Here is a 17,562-nt window from a genome sequence, read left to right as displayed (position 1 = left end):
TATGACAAGAACTTCAGGTCTCTGAAGAAGGAAATCGAAGAAGACCTCAGAAAATGGAAAAATCTGCCATGCTCGTGGATTGGCAGGATTAATATAGTAAAAATGTCCATCTTGCCAAAAGCGATCTACAGATTCAATGCAATCCCCATCAAAATCCCAACTCAGTTCTTCACAGAGTTAGAAAAAGCAAATCTCAAATTCATCTGGAATAACAAGAAACCCAGGATAGCTAAAACTATTCTCAACAACAAAAGAAATTCTGGGGGAATCAGTATCCCTGACTTCAAGCAATACTACAGAGCAATAGTGTTAAAAACTGCATGGTATTTGCACAGTGACAGACAAGTGGACCAATGGAATAGAATTGAAGATCCAGAAAGGAATCCACACACCTATGGTCACTTGATCTTCGACAAAGGAGCCAAAAACATCTAGTGGAAAAAAAGATAGCCTTTTCAACAAATGGTGCTGGATCAATTGGAGGTCAGCATGCAGAAGAATGCGAATTGATCCATTCTTATCTCCATGTACTAAACTTCACTCCAAGTGGATCAAGGATCTCCATGTAAAACCAGACACACTGAAACTAATAGAAAAGAAACTGGGGAAGACCCTTGAGGACATGGGCACAGGGGGAAAGTTCCTGAACATATCACCAATAGCTTATGCTTTAAGATCAAGAATTGACAAATGGGACCTCATAAAATTACAAAGTTTCTGTAAGGCAAAGGACTAAAAGGACAAAACGGCAACCATCAAATTGGGAAAGGATATTCACCAACCCCACATCTGATAGAGGGCTAATATCCAATATATACAAAGAACTAAAGAAGTTAGACCCCAGGGAACCAAATAACCCTATTAAAAAATGGGGTACAGATCTTAACAAAGAATTTTCACCTGAAGAAATTCGGATGGCCGAGAGGCACCTTAAGAAGTGCTCAACATCATTAGTCATTAGGGAAATGCAGATCAAAACAACCCTGAGATTTCACCTTACACCAGTCAGAATGGCTAAAGTCAAAAACTCAGGAGACAGCAGGTGTTGGCGAGGATGTGGAGAAAGAGGAGCACTCCTCCACTACTGGTGGGGCTGTAAAATGGTACAACCACTGCGGAAATCAGTCTGGAGCTTCCTCAGAAAACTGGACATGAGACTTCCAGAGGACCCTGCTATACCTCTCCTGGGCATATACCCAAAGAATTCCCCAGCATGCAATAAAGACACATGCTCCATTATGTTCATAGCAGCCTTATTTATAATAGCCAGAAGCTAGAAAGAACCCAGATGCCCCTCAAAGGAGGAATGGATACAGAAAATGTGGTATATTTACACAATGGAATACTACTCAGCAATTAAAAACAATGAATTCACAAAATTTTTAGGCAAATGGTTTGATCTGGAAAATATCATCCTAAGTGAGGTAACCCAATCACAAAAGCATACACATGGAATGCAATCTCTGATAAGTGGATATTAATTAGCCCAGAAGCCCTGAATACCCAAGGCACAAATTGCATAACAAATGACTCCCATGAAGAAGTATGGAGAGGGTCCTGATCCTGGAAAGGATTGATCTAGCATGGGAAGGGAATATAAGGACAGAGAAAAAGGAGGGAGGTGATTGGAGAAGGGATGGAGAGAAGAAGGTTTATGGGACATATGGGGAGGGGGGATCCGTGAAAGGGGAAATCATTTGGAATGTAAACAAAGAATATAGAAAATAAAAATATTAAAAAAATACTTCTTGCATCTGTGAAAATATTACAGTAATAACATAGTAATTTGGGAGCTGGAGAGATGGTTCAGCAGTTAGGGTTAGGGTTAGGATTAGGGTTAAGGTTAGGGTTAGGGTTAGGGGTACAGTTAATGACAGTTTGGGAAGGGATAATCACTATTCTTTAGGGGAATGACCACTGGAATATTGTCTGTGGACCCTACATGAATCCATGCCCACATTCATATAGGCAGCATTAATTAGACTCAATAGATTAAAATTTATCAAAAATAATTTTTAAAACTATTAAAGGAGGACATGAAGTTGGGAGAGAGATGTGATGGGGGATCCTGGGGAGAGGTGACATAGAGACACACATACACATAAACAAAAATATGAATATACATTTTTGGGAAAGGCTTTCATTGAGTAAGGGGAGAGAGTACTCTGTATATGAAGTTCTGATATTTAAGCTGGAAGTGTTCCTCACAAGAGCCCCTAATACTGAGCATGTAAAAGTTCCTTGTGTTGGTCACAGTAGTCTAAGAGATTCCTAAAACAATATAAGCTCTGTTGGTTCTCTTGGTTGCTTCCTACAGGTTGAAAATAATTCCCTAATGCTGAAGACACAGCACACACTTGGAAATAGGACTTGAAAGATTTGAGCTGGTTTGACCTGAAAGCCTCCTACTTGTGGTCTGCTTTCATAGTACCAGAAGACATATACAAATTGCCAAGTGAGTGAAGTAATCAATAGTCCTAACCATCTGTGAAGTTTGTGAACCATAAGGAGGGCCATCATGGCAAGGTACCCCTAACAGTGCAATAGTGGCATTCATATCTTGGTGATAACCAACAGCTCTCTAATTGAACTTAAGGCCTGATCAACACGAGGTTAAATCATGAATGTTTTACATATATGTGTGTATATATGTGTGTGGTGTGTGTGTGTATAAAATATAAGCAAAGAAAATGAGACAATGAGTTTGAAACTCAGAGACTTGGGAGAGGTTGGAGATGGATACAGGAGAGGTTGAAGAGAAGAAAGGAATGGGAGAGTGGTACAATTATGTTTTAATTAAAAAAAACAAGGATGACACCAATGAATATCTTAAAACGGATAAGGGAAAAGCCCACCAGGTCTCAAATCTACACAAAGTACTATATAGGAAACAGAAGAAAGCTGGGAACAAGAGAGGTGTTCTTCCCCAAGGAAGAGTACACAAATTGGTTGTCCAGTGCCAAATGTTCAGCCCTGGAAATATACATACAGAAATGTCACATGGACTGAACAGGTTATATTTAGGAATACATATGTATGTGCAGATACACATATACAATATATGTAATAACAATCAGTGAAAAGAAACTTTTAATTAGAAAGAAAATGGGAAAGGTATATGGGAGTATTTGGAGGGAGGAAAGAGAAGGGACAAATGTTGTAATTAAATTATAATCTCAAAAATTAAATTATAATAAATAAAAGAACACATACCCTCTAAATCTTACCAGAACCTAGTAATAGCCTTCTTCCTCCTCTTCTGTGATTCTAAGCTAGGATTATCCACATAAGTCAAATCCTGTAAGCCAGTTGGAAAACTGTATAATATCTTAAGTGTACTGGAAAAGATCTTTTATTCTGAAACATTTCCTTCAGGGTCTTAGAGACAGGTCTCATTAGTAGATCTTATTAGCAACAATGAAAGCTTTAAAGTCTTTCACTCAATTCTAAGCTATCATAGCGCTGGAAAGCACGATGCACACTGCTGGGCAAGAAAAGACATCAATGGTCTTATCTAACATTGGACCCTGCATGCTACAATACTGACCTGGCAGGCAAGATGCTTCCACTGATACAATAATCACAAGGCTTTTGTGGGAGTAACTTTATCAGATTTGAAGCCCACTCCACAAGAAAGAATTCTTGCCTGCTTCTGAAAACATGGTCAAAACCTATGGCTGGGGAAACCATAGGTCCTAGATGAGAGCTTATTGATATTGTTTTTCTAAATGACTGTGTTATCCAGCTTCCTTCCATTTATTCATGTTTATATCCACAGACCTCTGCTGTTGTCCCCTTGGTTAGAGACGCTTATCACCACAGTAGACAGTGGTTAGTCCAGAGACACACTTCTGTTCAAAGTGCTGAGAAGAAGCGATCCTAGTGTCATCCCTCTAGTAAGATTCAGTGAACATTTAGGAAGAGGAGGAAGAAAGAATATAAGAGCTATAAGATGAGAACCGTAAAATGCTGATGGTGTTGCAGTTGTACATGTGAACCTACACTACTTTTGTTTATTTATTTTGTTTGTTTGTTTTTTTACCTGCACAAGATCAAGCCAGTTAGTATTTCAGCATGATGGGGGTGCAGTTAATGACTGTTTGGGAAAGGATAATCACTATTCTTTAGGAGAATGGCCACTGGAATATTGTCTGTGCACCCCAAATGAATCCATTCATATAGGCAGCATTAATTAGACTCAAGAGATTAAAATTTATCAAAAATAATTTTTAAAACTATTAAAGGAAGACATGAAGTTGGGAGGGAGATGTGATGGGGGATCCTTGGGGGAGGTAGAGAAAAAAATTGAGAGTAGGTATGCTCAAGACACATTATAGCCCTTCGTGTATGAAAGTATCAAAGAATGAATACCTTGGCATTTGTTTTTAAATACTGTTAAATATTTTGAAGATTTATTACTGAATTTTGGGGCTTCATTACATGAGTTGTAAAGCATTCATACAAATGAGACTTTACTTGCGATTCTATCATTTGGCATCTTGTGCAGGGACAAAGCTCTAACCGGTACACAAGTAGCAGTAACAGTTACTCATAATAAGCAGGGGGAGTGGTTGCCATCCTGTAGTCTGCACAGTGAGTGGCTCTGATCTTGTTCGTGCTTAGACAAAATTCTAAAACTCTGACTTACTATATCATAATACTGAAGTGCCTTATCTGACAGACTTCTGTAAGATTATTTGTATCCCACAGGCAAAGTATGCAATGGTAGTTAAGACCATGAAGCTGACTTCCATCAACACTGAGGCCCAGATGTGGGCACCAGACTACTTACCAGATTGAAATGTGGCTCTTCTGTGTCTCTTGCCAGAACAAATAAAGTCAGATGGCAGGATGTTCATAGTATCTCCATCATCCCCATAGCCTGTCAGAAGATGGCTTTAGGTTTAATGTCTGTGTTTAGACTGTACTGAATCTCTCCTGTTTGTTATGGAATAGCTGTGGTAGAAAAATAGTCACATGGGAAGAATTCAGTATAAAAGCACCCTGTGAAGATTATATAAACCAGCAATAAGACAAACAACTATCAGAAAAGTGTGTCAGCAACAGGCCTCAAAATCAAGAGTATGTTATGAAGTTAATAAAATGAAAATAGGTCTCCAAATCCAATGGAGACTTTTAGGTAAATAGGAGACCTTTTTTTTAAGCCCAATCACAAATTACTATGCTTTTACTGTAATCTTTTCACAGATGTAACAAGTATTTATTCTCACCTAGCTCTATGTTTAGCTGACATAGGAAAATCAAGGACCATGTCATTTTCCTGATCACACTATCTAAGGAGTCTATGTTAATTTTTTAAACATCAAAAGTAGACATGATAACATGTATGACTTCGAATAGCGTTAGAAACAAGTTTCAGACCGCTTTACTAGTACTATACCCACTATGGGAATTACAGTAATGCATAAGAATAAAAAAAAAAACATAGACCTTGAAGCTCTTCTCACTAACTTCCATTTATCTTATTCTGGAGACTTCTACATGTCCTTCTTAAAGAGATATGAACTACGAGAGGAATGGTAGATTTAAAACCCTAAAACGAGTTCCAAGTAGGTTGGTGAGATGGCTCAGCAGATAAACGTGCTTGCCACCAAACCTGAGGACCAGAGTTCAACCTAGGATCCACATGGTGGAAAGAGAATGACTCCAGCAAGTTGTCCTTTGATGTCTGCACATACACCATGACTCATGTGCACCCACAGACAGAAATACACATACATGCGCAAGAAAAAAAAAGTAAATGATTTTTTAATTACAACTATCCAAGATATAGTAGTATGTGGCAGGAGACAAATAAAGCCATATCTTAGAAGTACTACCATAGTATAGATTGCATTAGGAATGCAACTGTCATTTATTACATTAAGAACGACCCAATTAGTGACTCTCATGATGGACAAATCCCTTAGCAGAGTTAAAAACTTCCTGCAAAGGTTAAAGATAGAAAACTGGTCTCTGTAATCAAGCTATCTTTCAAATGAGTCTCCATTCCTAACTGACTGGATCTTTGTGATACAGTCATTATGAAGACTTCGAGTACAAGCATTTTGCTGATGTGAGGTCAAGATCAAAGTTGTACCAGATAAAAGGTTGGTTGGGCTGAATGCTGTGAGGGAAACAAGTGCCAGAAGAGACCTGTAAAAGGGAATCTACCTCCTGAAGTGTTTAAGGGAACAGCTATTACATTTTTGTCAGCAGTGTTAGGCAGGGGGTGACATAGGCGGCACTCAGTTAACTGCAGAGCTGTGGTTACCGGAAAAACATGTAAGAGTTTTGTTTTTTAGTCTTAAGTGGTACAAAGCAAGGCAAAAATAATAGAATGGAGATAAAGGGTGTCACATTAGTATTCCAGAAAGGATCTAAGTGGAATAATAGGTGAGATTGGTAGAAGTATAAAGACAGAAAAGGGTGTCACAGTATCCAAAAATTAATCTTCTCCTTTAAATGAGGGTGAAAGCTGTCCATTTCTGAAGTTTGTGGAGGATTTCTCAGAATCCAAAACTGCAGGTCATCAGATAGACCTGATGTTCATAATGAAAATGAACTTGTGTATTTCTTTTGAGTTGGGAAACATGGATCCAAGCAGCAGCACTTGTGCACTGTAAGACTATACCAACTGAGATAGTAGGTCTTTCCAACTAGGCTAGATGGCAGTCTTTTTCTTTGGTATATTATCCACAAGACTAAACTTGCAAGCGAAAGATCATCCAGAACCTGTTAAGAGAGATGTTTGTTGAAATACACATTGTATCTCCTGATGACTGAAGTTGAAGATGTTTATGAGTCTCTTGCATTATTTGATTATATATTCACAATAAGGTAGACCCCAAGAGTGAGGGTGAAATGCCCAGGTATTTAGGGTGGCTTACCACTTACTCCCAAGATAATTTCAGACTCTCCAGAAAAAACTTACCTTGTAGATATTAAAGTGGCTCATCATATTTTAGGCCATGAAATTTTCTGAATTCAGATACCTCAAACTCCTGCCGCTACATATCCCTAAACAGTGGACCAAAATCAATCTTTCATCCTTTAAGTTACTTTTCTCGTGTATTTTGTTAAAGCAACAAGAAAAGTCATGAAGAGATGGGTCTGTAGCACACTGTAGAGTCCCTGCCTAACATGCCTAGGGTCCTAAATTCAATCCCCAGTACTAGCGACAGGTAGTAAACCATTGACTTGAGCTTGTCTTTATAATACTTTATTTTATAATTAAAATAAAGAAAAGTAACAAATATATTATCTCCAAAAGGCAAGCAAACAACAACAAAGCCCAAGAGATGATAACCATCTTCAAGCCAAGGAGTGAGGGTCTAGAACAGATCCTTAATTCCATGTCCCTCAGAAAGGGCCAGATCTGTAGATACCTCTATTTAACAAATGTTTGTTTACCTCTTGACCTCTGCTTGGGAAACGAAATTACAGCCTTTCAAGCAAACAAATACAGGTCTATAGCTAACCAGGAAAGTCAAAAAATTAAAAGTTAAAAATTAAACCATCTTGAAAATGAACAATCTTAAGATATCTTTACAACCTGTTGAAGAGGCACTTGCATGAAGAACATTTGGAAACGTTCAAAGAGTCCTGGAGGATTTGACTCTGGTATGTGAGCCACCTTTCCAGTTAACCAGGATTGTGTTTTTAGCAGGTAGAATGTGTTTTGGAAACATGCCTGAAAACAACTTTAAAATTGCCCCCATCAATATTCATTTAATATCTTGGCCAATCTATCTCCTTTCTTATGGGTGATATCATGAAGAATATTTTAAATTCATTTTTAAAATTTTGCTCTTTTCAGTCAGCCATTCTGGCAGTGGTAAATGTTATTTTTACGCAACAGAGTCTTGAAATTTTTCCCAGTATATCTTTTCCCAATTACAGGCTTGTCTTTGATAGTGAACAACAATATCGTTTAATTCCTCTAAGGCTTCTCCTTTGTGAATGATTACAGAAGCAATTATATTGGTTGAAGCTGCTTGTTTAGTCTGGTTGTTAAAGCCTGTGATTCTGGTTCCTTCTACTTTGAATGATACTCATACACACACACACACACACACACACACACACATATATATATATATATGAGGTATTTTTATTGTTGCTGTTGTTGTTGTTGTTTTACTTTTTCCATTTCTACGGGTATTTCAGTTGAGGTGAGAAAATCTTCATTTCAAAATAGATTGAGGTCAAACTAACCTAACACTACATATATAACTATACCTATAACTACTACTGTATTTTGTACTGTTTGTTAATTCAGTATAATGACAATCAATGAAGTCATCGAAATAGATTATCTTCTGTAAATGTAACTATATGGCAGCATACCCTATGTACCAATTTCTTGTGGGGTGCTGTTTGTTGTTTATTTCTTTGGTTTTTTGTTTTGGTTTTTGAGGTTAGGGTGTGGTTGTTTTGTTTTGTTGTCTTGTTGGTTGGTTGGTTGGTTGGCTGGTAGCCTGGCTGGCTGGTTGGTTGGTTGGTTTGGTGGTTTTGGGTTGTTTTGTTATTGTTGTTGTTCGAGACAGGGTCTCTCTGTGTAGCCCTGGCTGTCCTGGAACTCATTCTGTAGACCAGACTGGCCTCAAACTCAGAGATCCAGCTGCTTCTGCCTCCAGAGTGCTAGGATTAAAGGCGTGTGCCACCACCACTTGGCTTTAGTTTTTACTTCTTGTTTTTTGTTGTTTTGTTTCATTTTTAGAGACAAGATCTCACTATGTATCCCTAACTGACCTAGAATAAGCTGTGTAGACAAGGCTGACCATGAACTCACAGAAACAATTAAGAAGGTATATACAGTATATAGATAGGCTTGTTGTTACACTTATTAGTAATTAAAGTGTTTTCCTTTTCAGGCAAAAAGTAGCAATAGTATTATATCCAATAACTCACAAAAGACAGAACAACAATGCTTTACAGAAGGCCAGATAACAAACTAAATAAGGCTTAGGTGAGCCTCTGCTTAGTGTGTGCTTGTGTTCAGTCATGAAGTTTGAGCCCAGGGCCTAATGTGATAATCCTATGCTCAATCATTAAGCTACAATCCCAGCAAGTGGTTTTTTAATACAGTGGTCTTTATTTATTTGTTTATGACTTTTTTTACAGTACAGAGAACTATTAAGTTAAAGTCTTCATGTATCTTACTATTTCCAATTTTATTATTATCATTTTATTGTGCCCATGTATGTGTGCTTGTGTGGATATGTGCAGATGAGTTCAGGTGCCCACAGAGACAAGAGGCATTGGATCCACTCTAGCTAGCATTACAGTTGATTGTCGGCTGCATAATATAGGTCCTCTGAAGATCTGTATGTGCTTTGAACCACTAAACCATCTTTCCAGTCTTGCTATTACTACTATAGTTCCAAAATAAATATATATGTCTTGGCCATTGGTCTGACAGAAGACATAATAGACAAGCTGATGATGATATCCATGTCATTCCAATATTACTTTTTGGATAAAAAGGCCAATGGGATTGTGGATACAGAACGTTAGGAAATTTTTGTGATAAACAATTATTACACCCATATTTGTGCTTATAGATAAATATTCTTTACCTTGAAAATTATTTAGGCATTGAAATATACACATATATAACCTAATCCTGGCCTACTTACATCATACCTCAGACTATGTCATAATACCTTGCTTAGAACACAATAAGGCATAGTGGGTAGAATCTGAATGTAAATACAGGGCAGCTCAGTCCCTAGAGAAGAACCAGAAAGAACACATCAAGACCCATGTTTGTGAAGAGGCTCATTTAGAAAATTAACAACATTCTTCCACCAACCAGGTAAGCAGTTACATTTGACATCAATTAAGGCACACAGAAAGAAGCCACTAAGCTGACAGGATATAGGAGGTTCAGTGGGTGTGATACATATAAGCAGTAGTAAAGTGGAGTTGCCAAGCCAGGATTTAGGGGGTGAACTCTCCCACAGAAATTTTCTTATGTATTATTCTCCAAAGAGAATCAGAGACAACTAAAAAGGACCCATTCAATATAAACACGTTTCTGATAAAGGAAGAAATAGAAGGTAGAGGGATAAACGTACTAAGACGGTATCATGGTTCGTAAGTAAGACAAAGATTGAGTTCCAGGGTCTTAATTCACTCTAGAAGCAAAAGAAAGAATTTAAACTAGGGGCTGGATGAAGGCTTCAAAGGTGATTATAGACCAGGACTTGGAAAGGTAAGGGCCATTTCCTTGGGTGGGGATGAAGTAAAACCAACCACCACGGTAGTAGTTACTATACTGGGGCCTAAGTGTCTGCAACAGAGATGGTGGAGAGGAGCCATGGGATTTAGAGAAAATGCTGGATAACAGGGCAAGTGGTATATTTTAATGTGGCCATACATTTGCTAGGTTACTAGAATATTACTAGAATTTGCTAAGTTACTAGAATATGAATCTGTGATACTACAATATTAGTAGGGAGTCTGGGTGGAGACAGTTGGGAATAAGAAAGAAGAAATGGGATCAAGAGATACTTCAAGGACTTCCTAGTTAAATAATCATCTACATGAACATTCCTTTCCTAAGAGAAGCAGTTCAAGAAGTGGGGCTCACACTCCCTAACATGATAACTGTATCACCAGAAGGTGATGATGGCATCCATATGAAGGAGCCATGGTGCCTCTGGGACCCTGATGGCCTTTGTAGCAAAAGATTATTAGTGGAAGGGAAGGCAGGCTAATAGACATACCAAGAAAATGAGCTTGAATACCATGGCAATATCTAATATCTGGTGATTGTGTCATTAAAAGTTAAAGTGTTCTGCTGGGCAGTGGTGGCGCACACCTATAATCCCAGCACTCTGGGAGGCAGAGGCAGGCGGATTTCTGAGTTCGAGGCCAGCCTGGTCTACAGAGTGGGCTACACAGAGAAACCCTATCTCAATAAAAACAAAAAAAAAGTGTTCCAAGAGAGTAATTTTCCCTCCAAAACACTTTATGCATCATAAATACACCACACTCTAACAAAGAGGAGGAATTTAATATGATGCAATTATACTTGTTGTTAATAAATTATTTATTCATATTTTAGGACAAGATAACCATACACTGCCTGAAAAAAGCTATAGGAAGCAGGAGTCGTGGAACTTCTAAAGTGAAGTGTTGAAAGCCTCTCTGTAAAGGTATCTCACTGGGAGAATGCAGCCACTGGCAGTCGTAGCCAATATTCTCCACAAAACATGAATTCACAGGATGACAACATAGAAAGTGAGAGGTTTATTCCCTGGGCATAATGCTACATCACTGAAATTTCAACATGCACAGACAATAAAAGGCAATTTACAGTCTTCCATAAGTCACCATTTCCAAAATTAGTATTACATTTAGTAAAAAAAAAAAAAAAAAAAAAAAAAAAAAGCCTACAAGCCTACATATTACTATTGACATTGCTGCTCAAGTTTTATCACAGGGACATATGAATGGGAAGGGTCATGACGCTTAAGTATGGGAAACATGTCTCCATTACCCAAATATTCTCATTGGTAGAAAGTAAGCCAATGGCTAAGTTCAAAATGACATCACCTGTTACCACCAGCAGCTGCCCAGCTTCATAATTACATCACCTGTTACCACCAATAGCTGTTTAGATTTCTAATGACATCACCCGTTATTGCCAGTAGCTATATAGTTTCATAATACCATCAACTAGCTCACTACCATAGATCCCCCAAATTATAAGCTCTTCATGAAGACTCTATAGGCATGCTTTGAAAGTGTAGTATTTGCAGTATCAGACCTCTATAAAAGCATCTGAATCTCCATCTATAAGATTAGAGGCTTACTGAATTCATCTTTTACACTATTTTTCATAGACCTATGTACAAGATGCTCCATCAGTAGCTGGACACACTTAGAAAAAAGAAGACTCAAAACTTTTTTTCTGAGGCATGTATAGCCTGTGTGCTAAGGCTTCCCATTAGAAGAATGTGGTTATCCCCCTGCTTAGTCGAAACCATTGATTCAAAGGCTAGCTGCTGTATTTTCCCATCAAAAAGACCAGACTTACTTGTTTAATCACTAAGATAAATAGGAGAATGTAAGTAAGGTCTCCCTTCATGACATCTATATCCTACATAAGACATACAGTAATCTATGGTACAAAATTCTGAGCACCACAGATGTCATCAGTCCCAAACCAAATCCAGTGTGAAGATATTGCCTACTTATTATAATTCACTTTTTAGAATTAGTTCCTATCCAGTATGCCACACTCTTCTCAATGTAAGATATCCAGCCATAGAGTTAATACAGAGAAAATTGGTGGGAACAGACCAGGAACCAATGTTTCCTTTAGGACCTCTACACTTAAACACAAGCCACAACACCTAAGGACAGAAGTCAAAGATTACATATTTTATTGCTTCCATAACTAATTCAGATTTCTAAAAGTTCTCTACCTGTTATCATTCAAATTTCAGTATGAGGATTTGATGAGACTGAGGAAATCCATGGAAGGAAGTAACAAAAGGAAGATGGGAGGGAGGGAGGGGGAGGGAGGGAGGGAGGGAGGGAAGGAGGGGGAAGGAGGGGAGGGAGGGAAGGAGGGGGAAGGAGGGGAGGGAGGGGAGAGAGAGAGGGAAGGAGGGGGAGGGAGGGGAGGGAGGGGGAGAGAGGGAGGGAAGGAGGGGGAGGAGGGAGGGGGAGGAAGTGAAGATGGAAGGGGGGGGGGAAGAAGTGAGAAGGGAGAGAGGAACCATGATGCCTCATTCCCAAGCTGGAGGTAGCAGGGGAGACACCCCTTATTGAACCTATCTCATTGGTGAAAAGTGAGCCAATGGCTGCCCTTCTTCACAATGATGTTATCTGTCACCATGATAAATACTGAAGGGTTTATTGAAACTGATAGATCTGGTCCTAGAACATAGTATTTTCCACATAAAACTCAGTACCCATACCATGTGCTCTACCATGACGATTATAGGAATCGTCTCTGGAACTACTTTTCAGGTGTTGGCACAATGTGCATTCAGTGTTTGAAGAAGCCATGCTGCTTCCATTGTGAGGCATAGGCTTCTTCACTAAGGTTTCCCACTGAGAGTTGTGTTCTGCTCTCCTCAACCAGGGCCACACTTCAACTAACCATTGTGTTTACTTCTCAGAGCAAAGCACAGACCCTAAAGCCATGAACAGTACAAAGCACAGACCCTAAAGCCATGAACAGTAGTCAGATTAGTCTCAGTAACTGATTAATCCCATGACTTTGGTACCTCTCTAGCACACTCAGTTACGAGAGTTACAAGTCATCACTTCTATAGCCAATGTTTAAAAATTACTCGCATATTATAGTTCACTTTTGAACACAAAAATGCTGAAATGTTGAGGTCACCTATGGAAGACAAGAACCGTAGAAGCCACCTTTAGAATCATGAACTCTTTAAGCGTTCCCACTGGTGGAAACTAAATCAATAACTACCTTTGTAGTTGATATCACCTGTTACCACCTTTGTGATGATATCATCTATTACCACAGTTAGAAGCCACGTTAACAGCACTGCACATAAGGTTGCAGTCTTTAATTCCAGCACTCAAGAGCCAGAAGCAGAAGGATCTCTGAGTTTGAGGTCAACAAATTAAGTTCCAGAACAACCAGGGCTGCTACACAGAGAAACCCTGTCTCAAAACAACAATAACAACCACCAACAACAAAGAATTGTGATACTAGCCTAGGAGTGAGCAATGGTGGTGCACACCTTTTAATCCCAGGACTCAGAAGGCAGAGGCAGACAGATCTCTGTGAATTTGAGGCCAGCCTGGTCTACAGAGTGAGTTCCAGAAAGCCAGGGCTACACAGAGAAACTGTTTCAAAAAAATGAAAAAGGAAAAAAGATAAAACAGAGGGGGTAGATTGAACTATGGTAAGAGTCAGAGTACCAGGATGTCTGTTGTGAGATTGTCTCTTCTAGAAATGACAGAGAAACTTTAACCATGATACCCTAACAGTATGGCTGCCTAAACAAGGACATCATCAATAAACATTCTAATCTGGAAGTGGTAAATCTCATGTGTTCCTATCTCTAGATAAAATATCTAAAAGCTACTAAGGAAAGCTGAGAATGGGTGAATAGCTTTTCCCAGGGATGAGCTCCCTAACTGGTTACCTAATAGCAAGTGGTCAAGCCTGAAATCATAAACAAAGAACCAAACAAGCAACACTAGATTACTTATCAGGTTTTGTGTGTGTGTGTGTGTGTGTGTGTGTGTGTGTGTGTGTGTGTGTGTGTAAAACAATAACAAAGATAGGGGGAGTGCATGAGAGGGGTTAGAGGAAGGAGGGGGAATGGAAGAAATTTAAATTTGAGGATTATATATATATATATTTGTCAATACTCTTGGCTACCCTCCAGAATTTAACAACCTTGGACACTACTCAGGAGAAAGAGAATGGAGGATGGAATTAGTCATCCTTGACACTTCTCATGTCTGCACAAGATGCTCTCAAGCTGACTGAAGAGACCACCACCAGCAGGAAGAAACCATGATGCCTCAGTGTGAGGCATTAATGATCTCACCATTAAGGTTACTCATTTGAGGAAAATGGCTTGTAGATGTCCTCCTTTCTCAGAGTTTCTCTCTGACTGATATTTTAATCACTTCTTACCCCAAAACTCAAATCATGGGTTTGAACTACAAGTAGAGATCTAAATAGTCCTGACAATAGTGACCTCCTCTCCTTCAGAGAGAAATCCAACCTAGAAGATCCAATTGAGAGGGTTATCACCACTAGTAGAGATAATCCTATTTTTAAGTTTCACCTACACATTCGTAGTCACAGATCAGCACAAGGCTATTTCTGAGACTAGGAGGATCTATGGAAGGGAAGACCTATTTTATCTCCTCTGGGAGACATTCAATATGAGCCAATGGCTGTCATTCTTCATAATGACACCAAATGATAGTGTCGTTTGTAACTTAATCACTCCATATCATATAGTTTACCACTAAGACTTATAATGATAATCTTATTTTCTAAGACTACCCCTCCCACTCTTTGTGGGAGTAGAGTTCGCAGAAAGCACTGGCCTCTGTGGCACTTGAACTTTCAGGGAATACAACTCTAACAATGAATTTAGCATTGTAAATGCTATCACTTCCATAAATAATACGAATTTTGTAAGACTACCTGTCCCTAAGAATGTTTCAATATATTTATCTCAGTGGTGAGAGAGGGGCAAAAAAGGTGTGTACATGATACATCTTTTGTCAGTGAGATTATCATAGACTTTTACAAAAATGTTAGATTTATTTTGTTTTCCCTGTGTGTCTATATGTGCATCATATACAGGAATGCTCATGGAGACCTGGGGAGGGATTCCAGGAACTTGTGAATCTCCTGGAACTGAAGGATGGTTATAAGCCACAAAGTGTGTGCTAGGAACTGAACCCAGGTCCTCTGAAAGAGCAGTAAATGCTCTAAACTGCAAAGCTATCATTCCAGCCCATACCATAGGCTCTTTATCCCAGGTTTCCCAATGGTGGAAGGTGGGTCAGTGGCTGCCCTGTTGATCCCACAGGTTGCCACACTCAGATCTATCCTTTCCATAAGATTTCAGTGTTGAGATCATGTTTGTACTACAATTTAATTTCTTTTTTTTTTAAAGATTTATTTATCGTTATCTGTAAGTACACTGTAGCTATCTTCAGACACACCAGAAGAGGGCGTCAGATCTCATTACATATGGTTGTGAGCCACCATATGGTTGCTGGGATTTGAATTCAGGACCTTCAGAAGAGCAGTCAGTGCTCTTAACTGCTGAGCCATCTCTCCAGCCCACTACAATTTAATTTCAATACAAGGATGCATGAGATAAGGAAGTTGGTAGGGAGGGGCCATGAGGCTTCTTTCGGTATTATAAAGTCTCCATTTAATATTTCTTATTGCAGAATGTTAGGCAAATGGCTGCCCTATTTCATAATTACTTCATTATTAGTCATTGTAATCAATAGGCCAGTTTAATACAATGGAACTCCGCATCATAAAATGTGTCATTACCTGAATAATCAAATGTTATTTGAAAACCTCATTCTTCTTAAAAATAATCTATCTTTAAAATTCATAGGTTTAAGACTAGCAGGTAAGTCTAGAAAGTAGTTATGAATTCATACCCTACATACCCAAGAATTAATGAAGGATAAGTAAAGATTTAAGAAATTGCATCTGATGTTACTCTTGTAATATGTTACACATGTCTTTTACATGCTAGACAACTGTCCTGACACTGAGCTATACCCTTTTCCCAGACAACAACCCTGTTGTCTCTTTGATGTTCTAGTGACCTCGTCACTAACGTTTCCCATTAGAAAAGAGAGCCAATGTTTTCTTTGTTGTTCCCATTAAGCAAGGCCACTCTGCGACTCACTGAATGGTCATGAGAATTTTAGTGTGTGCTGTCTTCTGCATGGCATTTACACCTGCACCAGGTTATCTTCCATAAGAACAGAATTCAGTAGGCTATTTCTTCCATTACTAAGACCATTTTTAAAAACATTACCTATGTACTTCTATTCACATTTCAGCAGGAATATTTTCCAGAGCCTTGAAGACCCAAGGAGGGAGCATCCGTGGTGCTTTGATAATGCACTCATTAGTCTTAGTCTCGCTTTCCCATAGGTAGAAGTTAGCCCACTGGCTGCCCTGGTTCATGATGCCATAATATGTTGCCAGAAACAGGATGTTAGTTTAACATCACAGAACTTAAAACCACAGGTTCTAACCATTTAAGAAAAACTAATATGGCTAGATGTAGTGGTACATGCCTTTAATCCTAACACTCAGGAGGCAAAGGCGGGCAGATTTTTGAGTTTGAAGCTACAGAGAGTGCTAGGATGCCAGGGCTATTCAGAGAACCCTGCCTTGAAAGAAAAAGGAAAAAGGAAAGACTAATTTTTCCTACATTATTATATACCTCCCTACTTTTACCTTACCCTCTGCTAGGAAATTGTCATCATACAGTTTCAGAAGTCAAATCTAACTTTCTTGTTCATACTCTTACATAAAGCATTCTCTGGGTTAATGGATACTTTGCAGGAAGAAGCTGTGATATCTCCATTTTGAAGGAGGGAACTGACCAGTGTAGCCCTCATATTTTCCTAAGGTCCCAGTATCATCAAGCCATGGTCATATTTGAGTCCTATCCCAGTATCTTTTATCATAGACTCAGCTAACTCTGGACGCTTTAACCCTCCCCTTACCAGTTTTCCCTTAAGTGAAGTGCTTCCTACAAGAGGAAGGAATTCATTGGGTTGCAAAAGCCACCTCTGGGGAAACTGCCAACATATCTGACCAATACTGTGGCTAAGGGACCAATGGATTAGAAAAGCCATAATGTATACATGGTGTTAAGAGGCCTGTGACTCCACAGACTCCCATTGATGGAATCTGAGCCAATGGGTAGCCTCTTATCTAAGAATAGTCTTCTCCTTCTGCCAACCACAGGTGGGCTTTGTGTCAGATATAAAGGTAAAAAGGTTTCTCTCCCATTACCACTCTCCTGAGTATAGAAAAAGCATATAAGGGGTTTT

The sequence above is a fragment of the Apodemus sylvaticus genome, chromosome X (genome assembly GCF_947179515.1).
Source record: "Apodemus sylvaticus chromosome X, mApoSyl1.1, whole genome shotgun sequence".
In the NCBI taxonomy this organism is placed as follows: Eukaryota; Metazoa; Chordata; class Mammalia; order Rodentia; family Muridae; genus Apodemus; species Apodemus sylvaticus.
The sequence above is the reverse complement of the archived record's forward strand: the minus strand, read 5'-3'. Positions refer to the sequence as shown.